Raw genomic sequence first — 16,032 nt, 5'->3', positions numbered from 1 at the left:
TTATAGCACCATGAAAAATCTGTATTTATTGATACCACCAAGGGATGGCATTAGCTCTCCAGCAGTGATCCCTAACCAAAATCGAAATTCAGAAATGACAGATAAAGAATTTAGAATATGGATTGCAAGGAAGCTCAATGAGATCCAACACAAGGTTAAAAAGTCAATACACAGAAACTTCTAAAGAAATCCAGGAAATGAAGGAAGAGATAAATGTCTTAAAAATAAATCAATCAGAGCTTCTGGAATTGAAAAACTCACTTAAGGAATTCAAAATACAATGAAAACCTTTATCAATAGAGTGGGCCAAATGAAAGAATTCCAAAGCTTGAACACCAGTCTTATGAATTAACCCAGTTAGACAAAAATTAAAAGAAAATTAAAAAAGCAGTCTTTGAGAAATATAACATTGTGTAAGGTGATGAATTACTGACATTCCTGACAGAGGAGAAAAAGAAAAGAGCCTGGAAAACATACTTGAGGGAATCATTCAAGAAAACTCTCTTAATCTTGCTAAAGAGAGAGATATCCAGATACAAAAAATCTAGAGAACATCTGTGAGATACTATACAAAATGAACATCACCAAAGGCATACAGTCACCAGAATGTCCAAGGTCAGAGCTAAAGAAAAAATCATAAAGGCAGCTATAGGATAAGGTCAAATCATGTACAAAGGGAACCACTTCAGGTAAACAGAGGACTTCTCAGCAGAAACCCTTAGAAGCCAGGAGAGCTTAGGGACCTATTTGCAGCATTCTTAAAGAAAATAAATTCCAATCAAGAATTTCATGTCCTGGCAAACTAAGCCTCATAAGCGAAGGAGAAATGAAAGATTTTCCAGAGAAGCAAGCTCTAAGTGAATATGTTACTACCAGGCCAGCCTTATAAGAGCTCCTTAAAAGACTTCTAAACATGGAAATGAAAAAGCAGTGCTTGTTACCATAAAAACACACTTAAATAAATAGCCTGAAGATTCTATAAAGCAATCACATGATAGAAACTACAAAGCAAGCAGCTAACAACCTCACAATAAGATTAAAACTTGACATATCAATATTAAGACCAAAACTTGACATAGCGTATTAACCTTAAATATAAATGGTCTAAATGCCTAATTTAATTGCACAGAGTAGCAGGTACCATTAAAAAACAAGATCCATCTGTCTGCTTCAAGAGACTAATTTCACATGTAGCGACACTCATAGGCTCAAAATAAAGGGTTGGAGAAAGATCTATCATGCAAATGGAAAAGAAAAAAGAGGGTTGCTATTATATCAGATAAAATAGTCTTGAATGCAACAATAGTAAAAAAGGACAAAGAAAGACATTATATTGTAATTGTTTCTATTCAACAAGAAAACATAACTGTCCTAAATATGTATTTAACCAACCTTGGAGCACCCAGATTCATAAAGCAACTACTTCTAGACCCATGAAAAGACTTAGTCACACAATAATAGTTTGGGACTTTAACACTCCATTGACAGCACTAGACAAATTGTCAAGGCAGATGACTGAAAAAGAAATCCTAGATTTAAACTCAGAAATTCTGGACATAAATGCAACATAAACTTAACATTTGATCAATTGGAAACAAGACATCTACATAATACTCTACTTGTCAGCCACAGAATGTACATCCTTCTCATCTGCAAATGGAAGGTAATACAAGATTGACCACATGCTCAGCCATAAAGCAAATCTCAGCAAATTCAAAAACAAATGAAATCATACTAACCATACTGTTGGACCAGAATGGAATACAAATAGAAATTAATATCAAGATCTCTCAAAACTATACAATTACAGGGAAACTAAACAATTTGCTCCTGAGTGACTTTTGGTAAACAATGAAATTAAGGCAGAAATAAAAAAAATTCTTTAAAGTAAATGAAAACAGAGATACAGCATACCAAAATTTATGAGATGCAGCAGAAGCAGTGTTAGGAGAAAAGGATTTTTTGTTTTGTTTTGTTTTGTTTTGTTTTTAAGCTTTTATTGTACGTTCAGGGGTACATGTGCAGGTTTGTTATGTAGGTAAACTTTAATTACAGGGGTTTGTTGTACAGATTGTTTTGTCACCCAGGTATGAAGCCTAATACTCAATAATATTTTTTCTGGTTCTCTCCCTCCTCCCAACCTGCACCCTCAAGTAGTCCTCAGTGTATGTTGCTTCTCTCTTTGTGTCCATGAGTTCTCATCATTTAGCTCTTACTTGTAAGTGAGAACATGTGGGTATTTGGTTTTCTGTTCTTGCATTAGTTTGCTAAGGATAATGGCCCCTAGCTCTATCCATGTTCTTGCAAAAGACATAATATCATTTTCTTTAATGACTGCATAGTATTCCATGGTATATATGTACTACATTTTCTTTATCCAATCTGTCAATGATGGGCATTTAGGTTGATTCCATGTCTTTGCTATTGTGAATAGTGCTGCAATGAACACACATGTGCATGTGTCTTTGTGGTAGAACGATTTATATTTTTTTTAGTATATACCCAGTAATTGGATTGCTGGGTCAAATGGTTAGTTCTGCTTTTAGCTCTCTGAGGAATCACCATACTGCTTTCCACAATGGTTGAAGTAATTTACACTCCCACCAACAGTGTATAAGCATTCCCTTTCAGAAGAAAAATTTATAGTGCTAAATGCCTACCTTAAAGTTCTGGAAATATCTTAAATTAATGATCTGACGTCACACTGAGAAGAACTAGGAAAACAGGAACAAACTAATCCGAAAGCTAGCAGAAGAAATAACTAAATTCAGAGCAGACCTGAATGAAATTGAAACACTCAAATCCATATCAAAATCAATAAAACCAAAAGTTGGTTTTTTGAAAGGGTAAATAAGATTGATAGCTAGCTAGCTATATTAACAAAGAAAAAAGAGAGAATATTCAAATAATCACAATCAGAAATGAGAAAGGTGATGTTTCAATCAATCTGACAGAAATGCAAAAGATCCTCAGGACTATTAAGAACACCTCTATTCACACAAACTAGAAAATCTAGAGGAAATTGATAAATTCCTGAAAATATACCATCTCCCAAGAATGAATCAGGAAAAAAATTGAAATACTGAATGAGTTCCAAAATTGAATCAGTAATAAAAAATTTGCCAACCAAAAGTCCTGGACCAGATGGATTCATAGCCTAATTCTACCAGGCATACAACAAATCACTGGTACCAGTCCTACTGAAACTATTCCAAAAAATTAAGGAGGACTTCCTCACTAACTCATTCTATGAAGCATCACCCTGATGGCAAAACCTGGCAAACACACAATAAAAAAAAGAAAACTATTGGCCAATGTCCCTGATGAGCATAGATGCAAAAATCCCCAACAAAATACATAAGAAAGAATAACTCAAAATAATAAAAGTCATTTATGACAAAACCACAACCAATATTATATTGAATGGGCAAAAATCAGAAGCATTCACCTTGAGAACTGGAATAAGACAAGGATGCCCATTCAACATAGTACTGTAAGTGTTAGCCAGAGCAATCATGTAAAGTAAAGAAATAAAAGTTATCCAAATAGGAAAAGTACAAGTCAAACTATCTCTCTTCATAAATTATATGATCCTACACCTAGAAAACCTTAAAGACTCCATCAAAAGGCTCCTGGAACTGATAAACAACTTCTGTAAAGTTTCAACTGTATCTGTAAAGGATACAAACTCAATGTACAAAAGTGAGTAGTGTTTCTATACGCCAATAATGTTAAAGCTTAGAGCCAACTCAAGATCACAGTTCCATTTACAATAACCACACACACACACACAAAAACATACCTAGGAATACATCTAACCAAGGAGGTGAAAGATCTCTGCAAGGAGAACTACAAAACATTGCAATAAGAAATCAGAGATGACACAAACAAATGAAAAAACATTCCATGCTCATGGATTAGAAGAATTAACGTGGTTAAAGTGACCACATTGCTCAGAGCAATCTATAGATTCAGTGCTACTGCTATCAAACTACCAACATTATTTGCTACAGAATTAGAAAAAACTATTTTAAAATTCATATGGAACAAAAAATGGACCCAACTAGCCAAACCAATCCCAAGCTAAAGGATCTAAACTGGAGGCATCAGGTTACTGGGCTTCAAACTGTACTATAAGGTTACAGTAACCAAAACAGCACGATACTAGCATAAAAACAGACACATAGACCAATGAAACAGAATAGAGAACCAAGAAATAAGACTGTACACCTACAACCATCTAATCTTTGACAAAGTTGACCAAAAAAAGCAATGAAGAAAGGACTCCCTATTCAATAAATGGTGCTGTAATAGCTGTCTAGCCATATGTAGAAGAATGAAGCTAGACCCCAACCTTTCACTATGTACAAAAGTTAACTGAAGATGGATTAAAGCCTTGACTGTAAGACCTCAAACTAAAAAAATCTTAGAATAAAATCTAGGAAAATTATTCTGGACATTGGCCTTGGAAAAAAAATTATGATTAAGTCCCTAAAAGCAATTGCAACCAAAACAAAAATTGACAAGTGACAAGTGGGACCTAATTAAACTACAGAGCTTCTGCACAGCCAAAAAAACAAAAAAAACAAAAAAACAAAAAAAGAAAAGAAAAGAAAAGAAAAAGAAAAGCTATCAACAGAGTAAACAGACAACCTACAGAATGGGAGAGAATATTCACAAACTGTACATCCAACAAAGGTCTAATATACAGAATCTATAAGGAACTTAAATCAACAAACAAACAACAAATATCTCATTAAAAACTATGCAAAATACAAGAACAGACACTTCTCAAAAGAAGACATAAAAGCAACCAACAAAAATAGGAAAAAAATGCTCCTCATCACTAGTGATTGGAGAAATGCAAATCAAAACCACAATGAGATACCATATCAAATCAGTCAGAATGGCTACTGTTAAAAGTAGGAAAATAACAGATACTGGCAAGGCTGCAGAGAGAAGGGGAATGCTTATACACTGTTAGTGGGAACGTAGATTGGTTTAGCTACTGGGGAAAGCAGTTTGGAGATTTCTCAAAGAACTTTGAACACCATTCAAACCAGTAAGGCTATTTCTGGGTATATGTCCAAAAGAAAACAAACTTTCTTCGAAAAGGACATATACACCTGCATGTTCATTGCAGCACTATTCACAATAGCAAAGACATGAAATCAACCTAGGTGCCTGTCAATGGTGGACTGGATAAAGAAAATGTGTTACATATATACTATGGAATATCACACGACCATAAAAAAGAATGTAATCACATCTTTTTGCAGCAACATGGATGTAGCTGAAGGCCATTATCCTAAGCTAATTAACACAGGAAGAGAAAACAAATACCACGAGTTCTCACTTGTAAATGAGAACTAAACACTGAGTATTCAGAAACGTAAAGATGGCAATGATAGAAACTGGGACTATTGTGGGTGAGGGGCATGGATTGAAACTAACCTTTAGTACTATGCTCTGTACCTGGGTGACAGAATCATTCATAACCTAAACCTTAGCATTGTGCAGTGTACCCAGGTAACAAACCTGCACATGTACCCCTTGTATCCAAAATAAAAGTTGAAAAATACACCAAAAAAGCACAAACAGAAACTTGTTCCAAGTGAGGTTAATCCAGCTCAGTAACTTATCCTCAGTTTCAGGCATTCAGTGGAGGTCTTGGAACATACCCCCTGAATATAAAAGGGGACTGCTCTTATCTTGGATTAGAGACTGATGTTAGTAACTTTCTTCAGATAAGAAGGCCACTGACCATGGACTGGTCCTGGCTGGTTTACAGAGATTGTGCACTTGTGTGCCTTCATGTCCTGAAAAGATCTTTTGATTTTTAGTGTCCAGTTGTAATACATTTAAATGTTAAGTCTGTACCCTAAAGTGAACATAGGTTGTATGTTATATGCATGTTTGTTCAATATGCATGAGTCAGGGCTACCTTTGTATTCATAGCCCCTCCTGTCACTTGAATATGTGTGTTTAGCCAATTTCTCTAGCGTAGAGATCCCACTCCAACTCCTCCTTCGAAGTGCCTGTTTTTGTTCTTGGCCTGAGGCACGCTTCCCATCCTGTGGGATGGCCACCTTGCAGACTGTAACTCTTTAAAAGAAATACAGTCTCCTCTTTCCTTTTATTAATTTGTATCTTGTGATTTTTTTAAGTTAATAGTGTAAAACACACATTTTGCCTGCAGAGTGGATAAGCTAGCCATCTGCCTGCTCTGTGCAGGCAAAGCAGCCTTCCTTGGCTTCCCAGACTTTCAGGTAAAGAGATGCAGATATTGCCAGTTGGTATAATATTTGTGCAGGAGCAAACTGAAGTCACAATACCCAAGGGATATGGGCAGGGAACCAACAGCATCTGCTAGAGGCTGATTGTTTGCAATTTTATGTTCATCATTTCCACTTACAAAACATGTAAAACACCTAATGCGTATTTCTTGGCCCATTTTTGGTACTCAGAAATTGTCTTCCTTCTTACAGTTTTAGGTGGTTAAATCAAATTTTCATATTACGAAATAACTTCTGACATGATTAATCTTTACACCTGAAGACTTAGGTTATTATCAATGAAAAGATAACTTCAAAACTAGTCTTATCAAGTAATGCTTTAGGGTGCTGTGTATTCAATCAAAACCATTTTAATAAGTTATAGCCCTGCTATTTGTGATTGGACTTTCTTCATATGTTTGTTTGTTTATTTATTTATTTTATCATATTTTGAGACAGAGTCTCACTCTGTCACCCAGGCTAGAGTATAGTGGCATTATCTTGGCTCACTGTGACCTCCGTTTCTCAGGTTCAAGCAATTCTCTTGCCTCAGCCTCCCAAGCAGCTGGGATTACAGGCACCACAACCTTGCCCGGGTAAGTTTTTTTTTTGTTTTTTTTTTTTTAAGTGGAGACAGGGTTTCACCATGTTGGCCAGGCTGGTTTTGAACTCCTGACCTTAAGTGATCCGCCCGCCTTGGCCTCCCAAAGTGCAAGGATAACAGACATAAGCCACCATGCCCGGCCTCTTCGTATGTTTTTAATGCTTAGAGTAGACATATGTTAATCAGCCTATAAAACTATAGAATATTAAAGCTAAAAATAACCGTGCAGATTACATAGGCCCTTTACCACCCCACAGCTATTTATCAGATGTGGAAACCGAAGTTCAATGAGAACCACTTGCTCAAAGTTATGTGAATAGTTTTTCTTTCCATAACCCTGCATAAAATAGTGAGAACTCTGGATTCAGGGTAAATGTCTTGTTTTTTGGGGACTGAGATGATAAACTTCTAGAACTTACATGAAGGTCTGTTGTCTCTGTTGTTGGCCCTGTCTTGGAAGTTAAGCCATTTGTTCTTGCATGTTTTTGCTTATTTGTTTTTTCTTCTTGGGGCAGAAGTATCATAATAGTAAAGTTTTCTTATCTGATGCTCGTTACATATTGTCTGGATGGTCTACTTATTTATATGTATATTTAAACATGGGCTTGAACTTGACAGTCTGTGTCTTTCCTGAACCCAGTCTGCTGGGCCCACCATTCTGTTTTGATGCTTGAGTTCCTGTCAATTTACTTCCAGAAAGCTTCCTGGACTGACTAATATTATAAAGACATTATTAAAACTGAGTGGAATAAAATGTATAATCAAGTAGAAGTATTTAAAATTCTTCCCATGCCTTATTCTGGATTTCTACTAGATACTTAAAATTTACAATAAGGAAACTGAATGCCTAGACATTCAAACATTGACTTTCTTTTGATTTTACTAATTATTCTATGTTTCTCAACATCACGGCTACATTGCCTGCAGAAATCTTGGAAATTATTAAGGGCGTATCAGAATTACTAATTTAAAGAAATTTTCTTAGATGGTAGTACATTTTTTACTGTCAAGACAAAATTCTTTTTTAATAGAGATGATGGTAAACTAAAAGGTTTTCTCAAACAAATACAGTAATCTAAAAACCAAGGGATGACACAAAAGAATTTGAACTTCATAAAAATTAAGAAATTCACTCCCAGTTTATTCTTGAATCAAAGAGAAAATTAACATGAACACTGAAAACTCTAGAAACCATGTGCAAGCCTATTATTTATAGCACAAGCTATAAATAAGTATCCTAATGCCCACATTTAGGAAAGAAGGCAAACATAAAAAGACCTACGGAAAGAAAAATAACCAAAGAAAACAGAATATTAAGAAAAAGATGTATCTCAATTTTATAAAATTTATAAAAAGGAAAGAGGAAAATAACAAAAACTCTTTAGAAAATCAGTATGAATCTAGTTCTTTGGAAATGTTAATAAAACCAATAAAGCCCTTAAAGTATATTAAGAAAAGTGATAGAGTGTAAAAACATTGAAAATTACCCGATAGTAGCACACATATATGTTTGTTGAATGAGGAATTGGTAGAGGGGGAACTAGGTACTAGTCATTGTCCTAAGCACTTTATTTAATCTTCACAATAACCCTTTGCGGTGAGCACCAGTTTCATCTCCATTTTACATGTGAAGAAGAATGACAGAGACTAACTAATATGTGCAAGATTACACAGCTGGGAATTAAACCCAGGCATTTTAACTCCAGCATCTTCATTTCCAACCATCAGCTGGAGATTGTAGTTCATATTCTCTTTGATGTAGTTCTAATAGGAAACCACAGTGTGGGTTCTATAAATCTCCATTCTAAGAATTCTAGTGTGGAGTTTCAGGTACTTTGTGGTTAAAGAAATTTTCCAGGAAAACACCTACTGATGGCATCATACTTTTGAAAGGTTGTTGTTGCAAATACAGAGAAGTATCTTACGGATCATTATCTACTGCAAATGTGGGAAATCTAGTATCTGATGGTGGAAGGGGACAGGTGAACTGGAACTCTTTCAGCCATATTTTCTGTGATATGCTGGATTAACAGGGTATATGCTGGATGTATACCTCTGCAGAAGGGTATACATCTTCTCTCCTGTAAGGTCTGGCTATGGCTCTCAAGGGACATTAATAACTGGTGGGAATTTCAGTAACATGAATTCTTTAATATTGAACTTTGTTCCCTATCAACTGAAATTTTTTTTTTCTGGGCTAAGGAACAGACTAGAATTTACTGAACAAAAAAATGTTACAGCTATGGTTGAGAGTTTATATTGGATAGACTTTTTCCCTAAAACTACATTTTTTAAAAAAACTACATTTTTTCACACTTAGTATAGTCATTACCTTGAACATGCACAATTTCCAAATCTATTCAACTGTCTGCTTTTATTCTCAACAGTGCACACCATGAATATGATATCTGAATCTAATTTAACAATTTGAATTTCCATTAACACCACAGATAAAACTGATAAACTCTCAGCATAAAATAAGTCCTTGCAGAGGAAGGTATTGTGATTTAAATTATGCAAGCGCAAACTCCTAATATTTAAATAAAAATATTCTTCCTAAGCTGAGCATCTCAGGGTACTCTTTCATAAAAGAAATAGTACTATGGAAATACAGTCAAATAATTTTGGAAGGTACATTACTATTTGCTGCTTGGCTGAATGTTAGTGATCACCGGGCCTCAATGAAGGGAAAGATGCAAAGAAACAGTGTGGAGGCTGGTACAACATTTAAAACAAAATAGAAAAATACATTAATTACTTACCAGAAGGGTAGGAAATAGTATGTGTGTTCAGTTAAACATCTAATTAAGTAGTTAATCGAGTTAGTAAAAATACATTTAGGAACTCTTTTAGGAAAAGACCCTTACTGTACTGTAAGCTAGTACTTATGTTTTCCTTACATGCTTGAAGTGCTTGGCAAGAACTGGAAAATAGTAGGTTCTCAAATATTTGCTTGAAGGAAAAGATTATTTATATATACTAGCAAAATATATTAATGCAGAGCAAACATTTTAGAGCTAAGGCAGAAAGAGTTTTCTTTGTTGGTATCTGATGAGAACTAAAGCATGTCACAAAATTAGTAGGATTTTTCTTAGGACTCTGAGCAGCTCTGTGGAGAGGTGCAGACGTAATTCTCGTTTAGAAATTATTTGCAACAGTAGTGAAGCCAATGAACTTGGAAGATGAAAAGAGATTCACTTCTAAAGAATTACAGTGGACTTTGTCAATTTATTAAATTACATAAATCCAATCTATTTAAGTCTAGTGTCAAAAGCTTCTTTTTATGTGATTGTCTTTGAAAATCCTCATTTAGACCACCTTGACATATTAGGTTATGGAAGTATTTCTTTCAGGCTTAGGGAAATTTTAAACCTGAATTTCTTTTAGTGGAATATAGATTTTTATTAAGGGCAAGTAAATGTTCCTGTTAATTTTCCAGTAAAATGCAAAGATCAAATCACCTGGGCTCTGGTAATTAGAGATTCACCTCAGTTGTAACCCTAAAGTTGTCTCATGAAAAAAGAATGAGCGGCTGGGCGCGGTGACTCACGCCTACGATCCCAGTGCCTTGGGAGGCCGAGACGGGTGGATCATGAGGTTAGGAGATAGAGACCATCCTGGCCAACATGGTGAAACCTTGTCTTTACTGAAAATACAAAAATTAGCCAGGTGTGCTGGCGTGTGCTTAAGAGTCCCAGCCGCTCAGGAGGCTGAGGCAGGAGAATTGCTTGAACCTGGGAAGTGGAGGCTGAGTGAGCCGAGATTGCACCACTGCACTCCAGCCTGGGCAACAGAGTGAGACTCTGTCTTACAAAAACAAAAAAAAAAAAAAAAAAAAAAAAAAAAGAATGAGAAAGGGGGACGGGGAACGAAACTTTTATAATCTTTAATGCCACTTTGCAGATGATTATTAATTCAAAATATTTTTAGCTCAGTTCTTCACAATCAGAGCTCATCAAACTATTGACTACATTCAAGAGGTAAGCAATTAAAAGGAAGAAGTCAACATCGTGAGTTAAATTTACCTAATCTCAGTGATTATTCTGGCCCATGTTATTAGCTTGTGTGACTTCCTGGAATGAAATTTTGGATTCAACAATCAGATAATTATTGACTTGATGGACATTTTTAAATAAATGTATTTTCTAACAGACTTAAAATATAGATAGGATCAGTATCAACTGATAGTATTGAAAGATTTTGTCCTTGAAAGAAAATTCTTAGGTAAAAAATTGACAATTCAATAACTTAATTTAACCTTTAAAAATTGTATTTCAATAAATGGTTAAGGTTTTAAACAAGAAGTCTTTGTTTTAATACTATTTGAAATTTAAAAGTAAAACATGATGAGAAGAAGGATTAAGTACCAATACACAAAATTTCCACAATTAGTAAACTACCATAAAGTCATTTTAGAGATGCTGACATTTACATAGTTTGTTACAGTGACTGTAATCTATTCAGAAGGTCCAATGGATGGGTCTTTAACTGGGCAGGTGGTTTCGAGAGAATGATACAGGTAAATTGTATTATTAGCTTCTTCATGCGAAATCCAAGAATCCTTACTCTGACCTATCTGCCTGTTTAAATAGTTTGTTTAATGGAGAGTTGTTCCAGGACCATCACTAGCTTGATCTTGAGGCCAATGAAGGCTTGGGGAAATAAAGAACCTTTTATCTATTGATGTCCAATTAGCTTGGGGTCTGTTTGATCTACATGGAGTTAAAGTCTAGGCTCATTTACTCTTTTTTCTTTAATTTATTATTTAAATGTCATTTTTAAAATTAGGAAAGTAATATATACTCATTATTAATAGTGGAAAATGAAGCAATGATGCATGAAGAGAGAGTTTTTTTTTCTCCCATTCCACTCCTTTCCCACCCTAATCAATGTTATTGGCATCAAGCATAGCTATCATTCCACAACTTTCTACTTTTTCATGCAACTTTATGCAAATTTTATCAAAAGATTTACATGCTTTGTTGATAGTGTTTTCATAAAAATGAATCACATTAAATATATTACTTGGAAATTTAATTTCTCATTTAACAGTGCAAATAGACCTCTCAAGACAATTGATATATTGTTTCTGTATCAGAAACACCTGGATGACTTGATAAACTACAGATGACTATGCCCTACCCTCTGAGATTTTGATTCAGAAGGCCTGGTGTAGACCGGACACCGTGGCTCACGCCTGTAGTCCCAGCAGTTTGGGAGGCCGAGGCGGGCGGATCACGAGGTCAGAAGATCGAGACCATCCTGGCTAACACGGTGAAAACCCATCGCTACTAAAAATACAAAAAATTAGCTGGGTGTGGTGGCGGGCGCCTGTAGTCCCAGCTACTCGGGAGGGTGAGGCAGGAGAATGGTGTGAACCTGGGAGGTGGAGTTTGCAGTGAGCCAAGATGGTGCCACTGCACACTCCAGCCTGGGCGACAGATCGAGACTGTCTCAAAAAAAAAAAAAAAAAGGCCTGGTGTATAGCCAGAGAATAAGCATTTCTAACAAGTTTATAGGTGATCCTGTGGCTGCCTGTCCAAGGGCCACACCTTGGAAATCACTGGTCTAACCTAGTTTTCTTTTTGATGGCTATCAATTACTGCATGCAATAGATGTGCTATGATTGTTCCAATCATTTCCTATTAGTAGCTCTTCATTTTTTCCTTTGGTTTTGCCACTATAAAATGCTATTGCAACAAACATCTTTGCTCATATAACACAAGGATTTTTTTTTGTTTTTGTAGAATAGGTTTTCTAATATGAGACTGGTAGGTCAAAGTTGGTAAACATTTACAATTTTAATATTCACTGCTTATTAGCCTTTGAAAGTGGTCATTGCAATTCACAAATTATTACACATCAGAGATTATATCTCTGTTCCTTCTTGGTGCTGCATTCTCACTGCATTAGTATTTCTATATCAGATGAATAAAAAATGGCATCTTATTGTTTTAAATTGCATTCCCATAAGCCATAGAGAGTTTAGGAGAATTCTTGTATTTTTATTAGCCTCTTCAACCTTTGCCTCTGTCCATTTTTCCCTCCTGCTTTTTTTCTTTATCACATTTATGGAGATCATTTTTTTTGATCTTTTATTTTTAAGCTTTTATTTTAGGTTCAGGGGTACACACGCAGGTTTGTTGTAAAGTCATGTCACAGGGGTTTGTTGTTGTACAGGTTATTTTGTGACTGAGGTGCTAAGCCTAGTACCCAGCGGTTATTTTTTCTGCTCTTCTCCCTCCTCCTACTTCCCACCCCCCGGTAGGCTCTGGTGTATGTTGTTTTCTACCATATGTCCATGTGTTCTCATCATTTAGCTCCCACTTATAAGTAAACATGCAGTGTTTGGTTTTCTGTTCCTGAGTTAGTTTGCTAAGGATAATGACCTCCAGCTCCATCCATGTTCTGCAAAGGACATGAGGAGATCGTTTTATACAGGGAATACAAATCCTTTATTTGACATAAACATTGAAAATATTTTTCCAGTCTCTTTTCTCTTTTAATATTGCTCATGTTATGTGTCCATAAAAGATGCTTTTATATAATGAAGTATGTCTATACTTTTCATTACAACCTTTAGGTTTTCTACCTTGCTTATGACGATCTAAGATTATACACATATTCTTCCAAAGTTTCTTACAATATTTTAACTATTTTATATTTTGCATTTAAATCTTCACTTCATCTGGAATTAAGTTTTTTTTTTTTTTTTTTTTGAGACGGAGTCTCGCTCTGTCACCCAGCCTGGAGTGCAGTGGCGCAATCTCGGCTCGCTGCAAGCTCCGCCTCCCGGGTTTACGCCATTCTCCTGCCTCAGCCTCCCCAGTAGCTGGGACTACAGGCACCCGCCACCTCGCCCGGCTAGTTTTTCGTATTTTTTAGTAGAGACGGGGATTCACCGTGTTAGCCAGGATGATTTCGATCTCCTGACCTCGTGATCCGCCCGTCTCGGCCTCCCAAAGTGCTGGGATTACAGGCTTGAGCCACTGCGCCCGGCCCATCTGGAATTAATTTTAAAGTATCATGTGAAATTGGAGTACAGGTAGCAGCCATCTCCCCACTTTAGGGAATGGGACATTCTTGCCCTCAGTGTGATTTCTTCCTGCACTTTGGGGTAGGTAAGAACATGTGGCAAGTGGTCAGGTGCAGCCTTTCTGGAAGAGGAGCCCAGGCACCTGCTTGCTGATTTCTCTCAGGGAATCAAGACATCTGAGTCATCATTGGCGACCCCAAACACAGTAAGCTCTCTGCCCTGAGGCTGACCTCTAAGCTTGCGACAGACACATAAAAGAATAATTTGTGGCCAATTCTTGGTCCCTAAGGACACCTCAGAAGTGTCCTATGTCCCACCATGCCTCATATCCAAATGTGGTATCACTTAGGGTGTTTGGAGTGAATCACCCACCTGTGTTCAAGTTGCCCTCTTTTTCAGAATACAAACATTAGAAAACTAATACCTGTTTACACACATTGGGTAAAAAAAATTAGTAAATAGAGATTAGCCAAAAAAAAAAAAAAAAAAAAAAGCAGGAAAAGTCACCCATATTTCAACCACCCAGAGACAGACACTCCTAGCCTCTTGGTGGATAGCTTTTCAGATTTTATAAATAAATCAATAACAGATAAACAAATGAGCACATGGAAAAAACACCAGTTTTGATGCTGTTTTAGATCTGTTCCCTATTTTTGAACCTTTTGTTTGCTTCCAATTTTTTGTTGTTATATATGTAAGAGATAAACATCGTTCTAGTTATATATTTTTGGCAAAGATTTATTGTTATTTCTTTAGAATAAATTCCTAGAGGAGTGGTTGTCTGATCAAAGTGTATATTCATATATAAAACGTTTCCATATTGCCCTCTAAAAAAATTCTAAAGCTTATACCCCCAAGTCATGTACAAGAATTCCCATCAGTGCATAACTCTGCAGAAGAATGACCAAGTGCAAACCCATTTTCTCTTTGAAAATAATTTATTCCTTCTATAGTAGACATTTTATTTTTATTATTTAACTGCTGGGGACTGATATTTTTTCTTCCTGTGGACAAAAGCCATTTTGATATTTCATGCTCAGGAGTATGTTTCATGTCGGGGTGAACGACCCCTCCCTTTTCCAGGACTGGGCATGTGGTTCCTGTGAACACATCAGCGTATACGATATTCTTATCCTCTAGGGCTAAGCAGGTCACCAAGCTGACTTTTTCTGTTAATTTTGGAATTTTACTAGAATGAGAGAAAAGAAGAGTGTTTTTCTCTCTCTCTCTCTCTAAGATTTTGAAAACAATGGAAAAATTTAGAGCAGAAAATGAAAGCAGAAAAGGAAAACTTGGGAGAGGAAGAGAGGGACAAAAAGGGCAAGATAGTTTAGCTGTGTCTGAAGCCCAACCTGCTGCTGGAGTTCCAATCACTTCCATTGGTGAGTATACACCTTCCCTTTACTTTTTATGTTAAAGGCACAAATTCAGATGTTTGCTTTTTAAATTTTATAATCATTACTCAGTCATCTGGAATGTACTGTTAAGCTTTCAAAGTAAAATAACTATTTGTTAGTCATCACAGATATTTGGAACCAAATGAACATGTTTGCCATTTTCTTAGCATTCACCATTACAAAATGGTTACTATTGTATGACAAAAAGCTTCACACAGAGTAGGTTGTTTGCCTTCTTGAGAAAGAAGGAGAACAGACATAAGAGAAAACTTTTATTTTTATACCTTGCTCACCTTTGAGCCTTGGTGATTGTATTAGCAGTCTAATGGTGACAAGCGATTTGGGATCCTTGATCACCTCATTAATCACATTAATGATGTCAGACACCAAAAGGAAGGCAGAGAAATCACTTGCTTTATTGTTTTATGTCTTTTTATTAGGGCCCCCCATCAAGGAGCTTTAAAGACATTGACAGGGAAAACAAATAGGCAGTTGATATTAATTACTTAGATTTATAGCAAGGTGGCAGTAACTTGGTGGGACCTCAAATAGCAAGGTGTTGGAATTCAAGTTACTTTTTGCTTAAATAAAATTAATTCAATCCAGGAGTAGTGAGAGTGGAAATAGGTTGGGGAGGAAACAGATAATTTTCTTTTTTTTTTTTTTTGATGTCACAGTATCTTTTTATTTTTATTTTTATTTTTTTATTTTTTTTTTTTA

Source organism: Colobus angolensis, unplaced genomic scaffold, assembly GCF_000951035.1.
Source record: "Colobus angolensis palliatus isolate OR3802 unplaced genomic scaffold, Cang.pa_1.0 Scaffold27, whole genome shotgun sequence".
NCBI classification, from domain to species: Eukaryota; Metazoa; Chordata; class Mammalia; order Primates; family Cercopithecidae; genus Colobus; species Colobus angolensis.
This window is presented reverse-complemented; position numbering follows the sequence as displayed.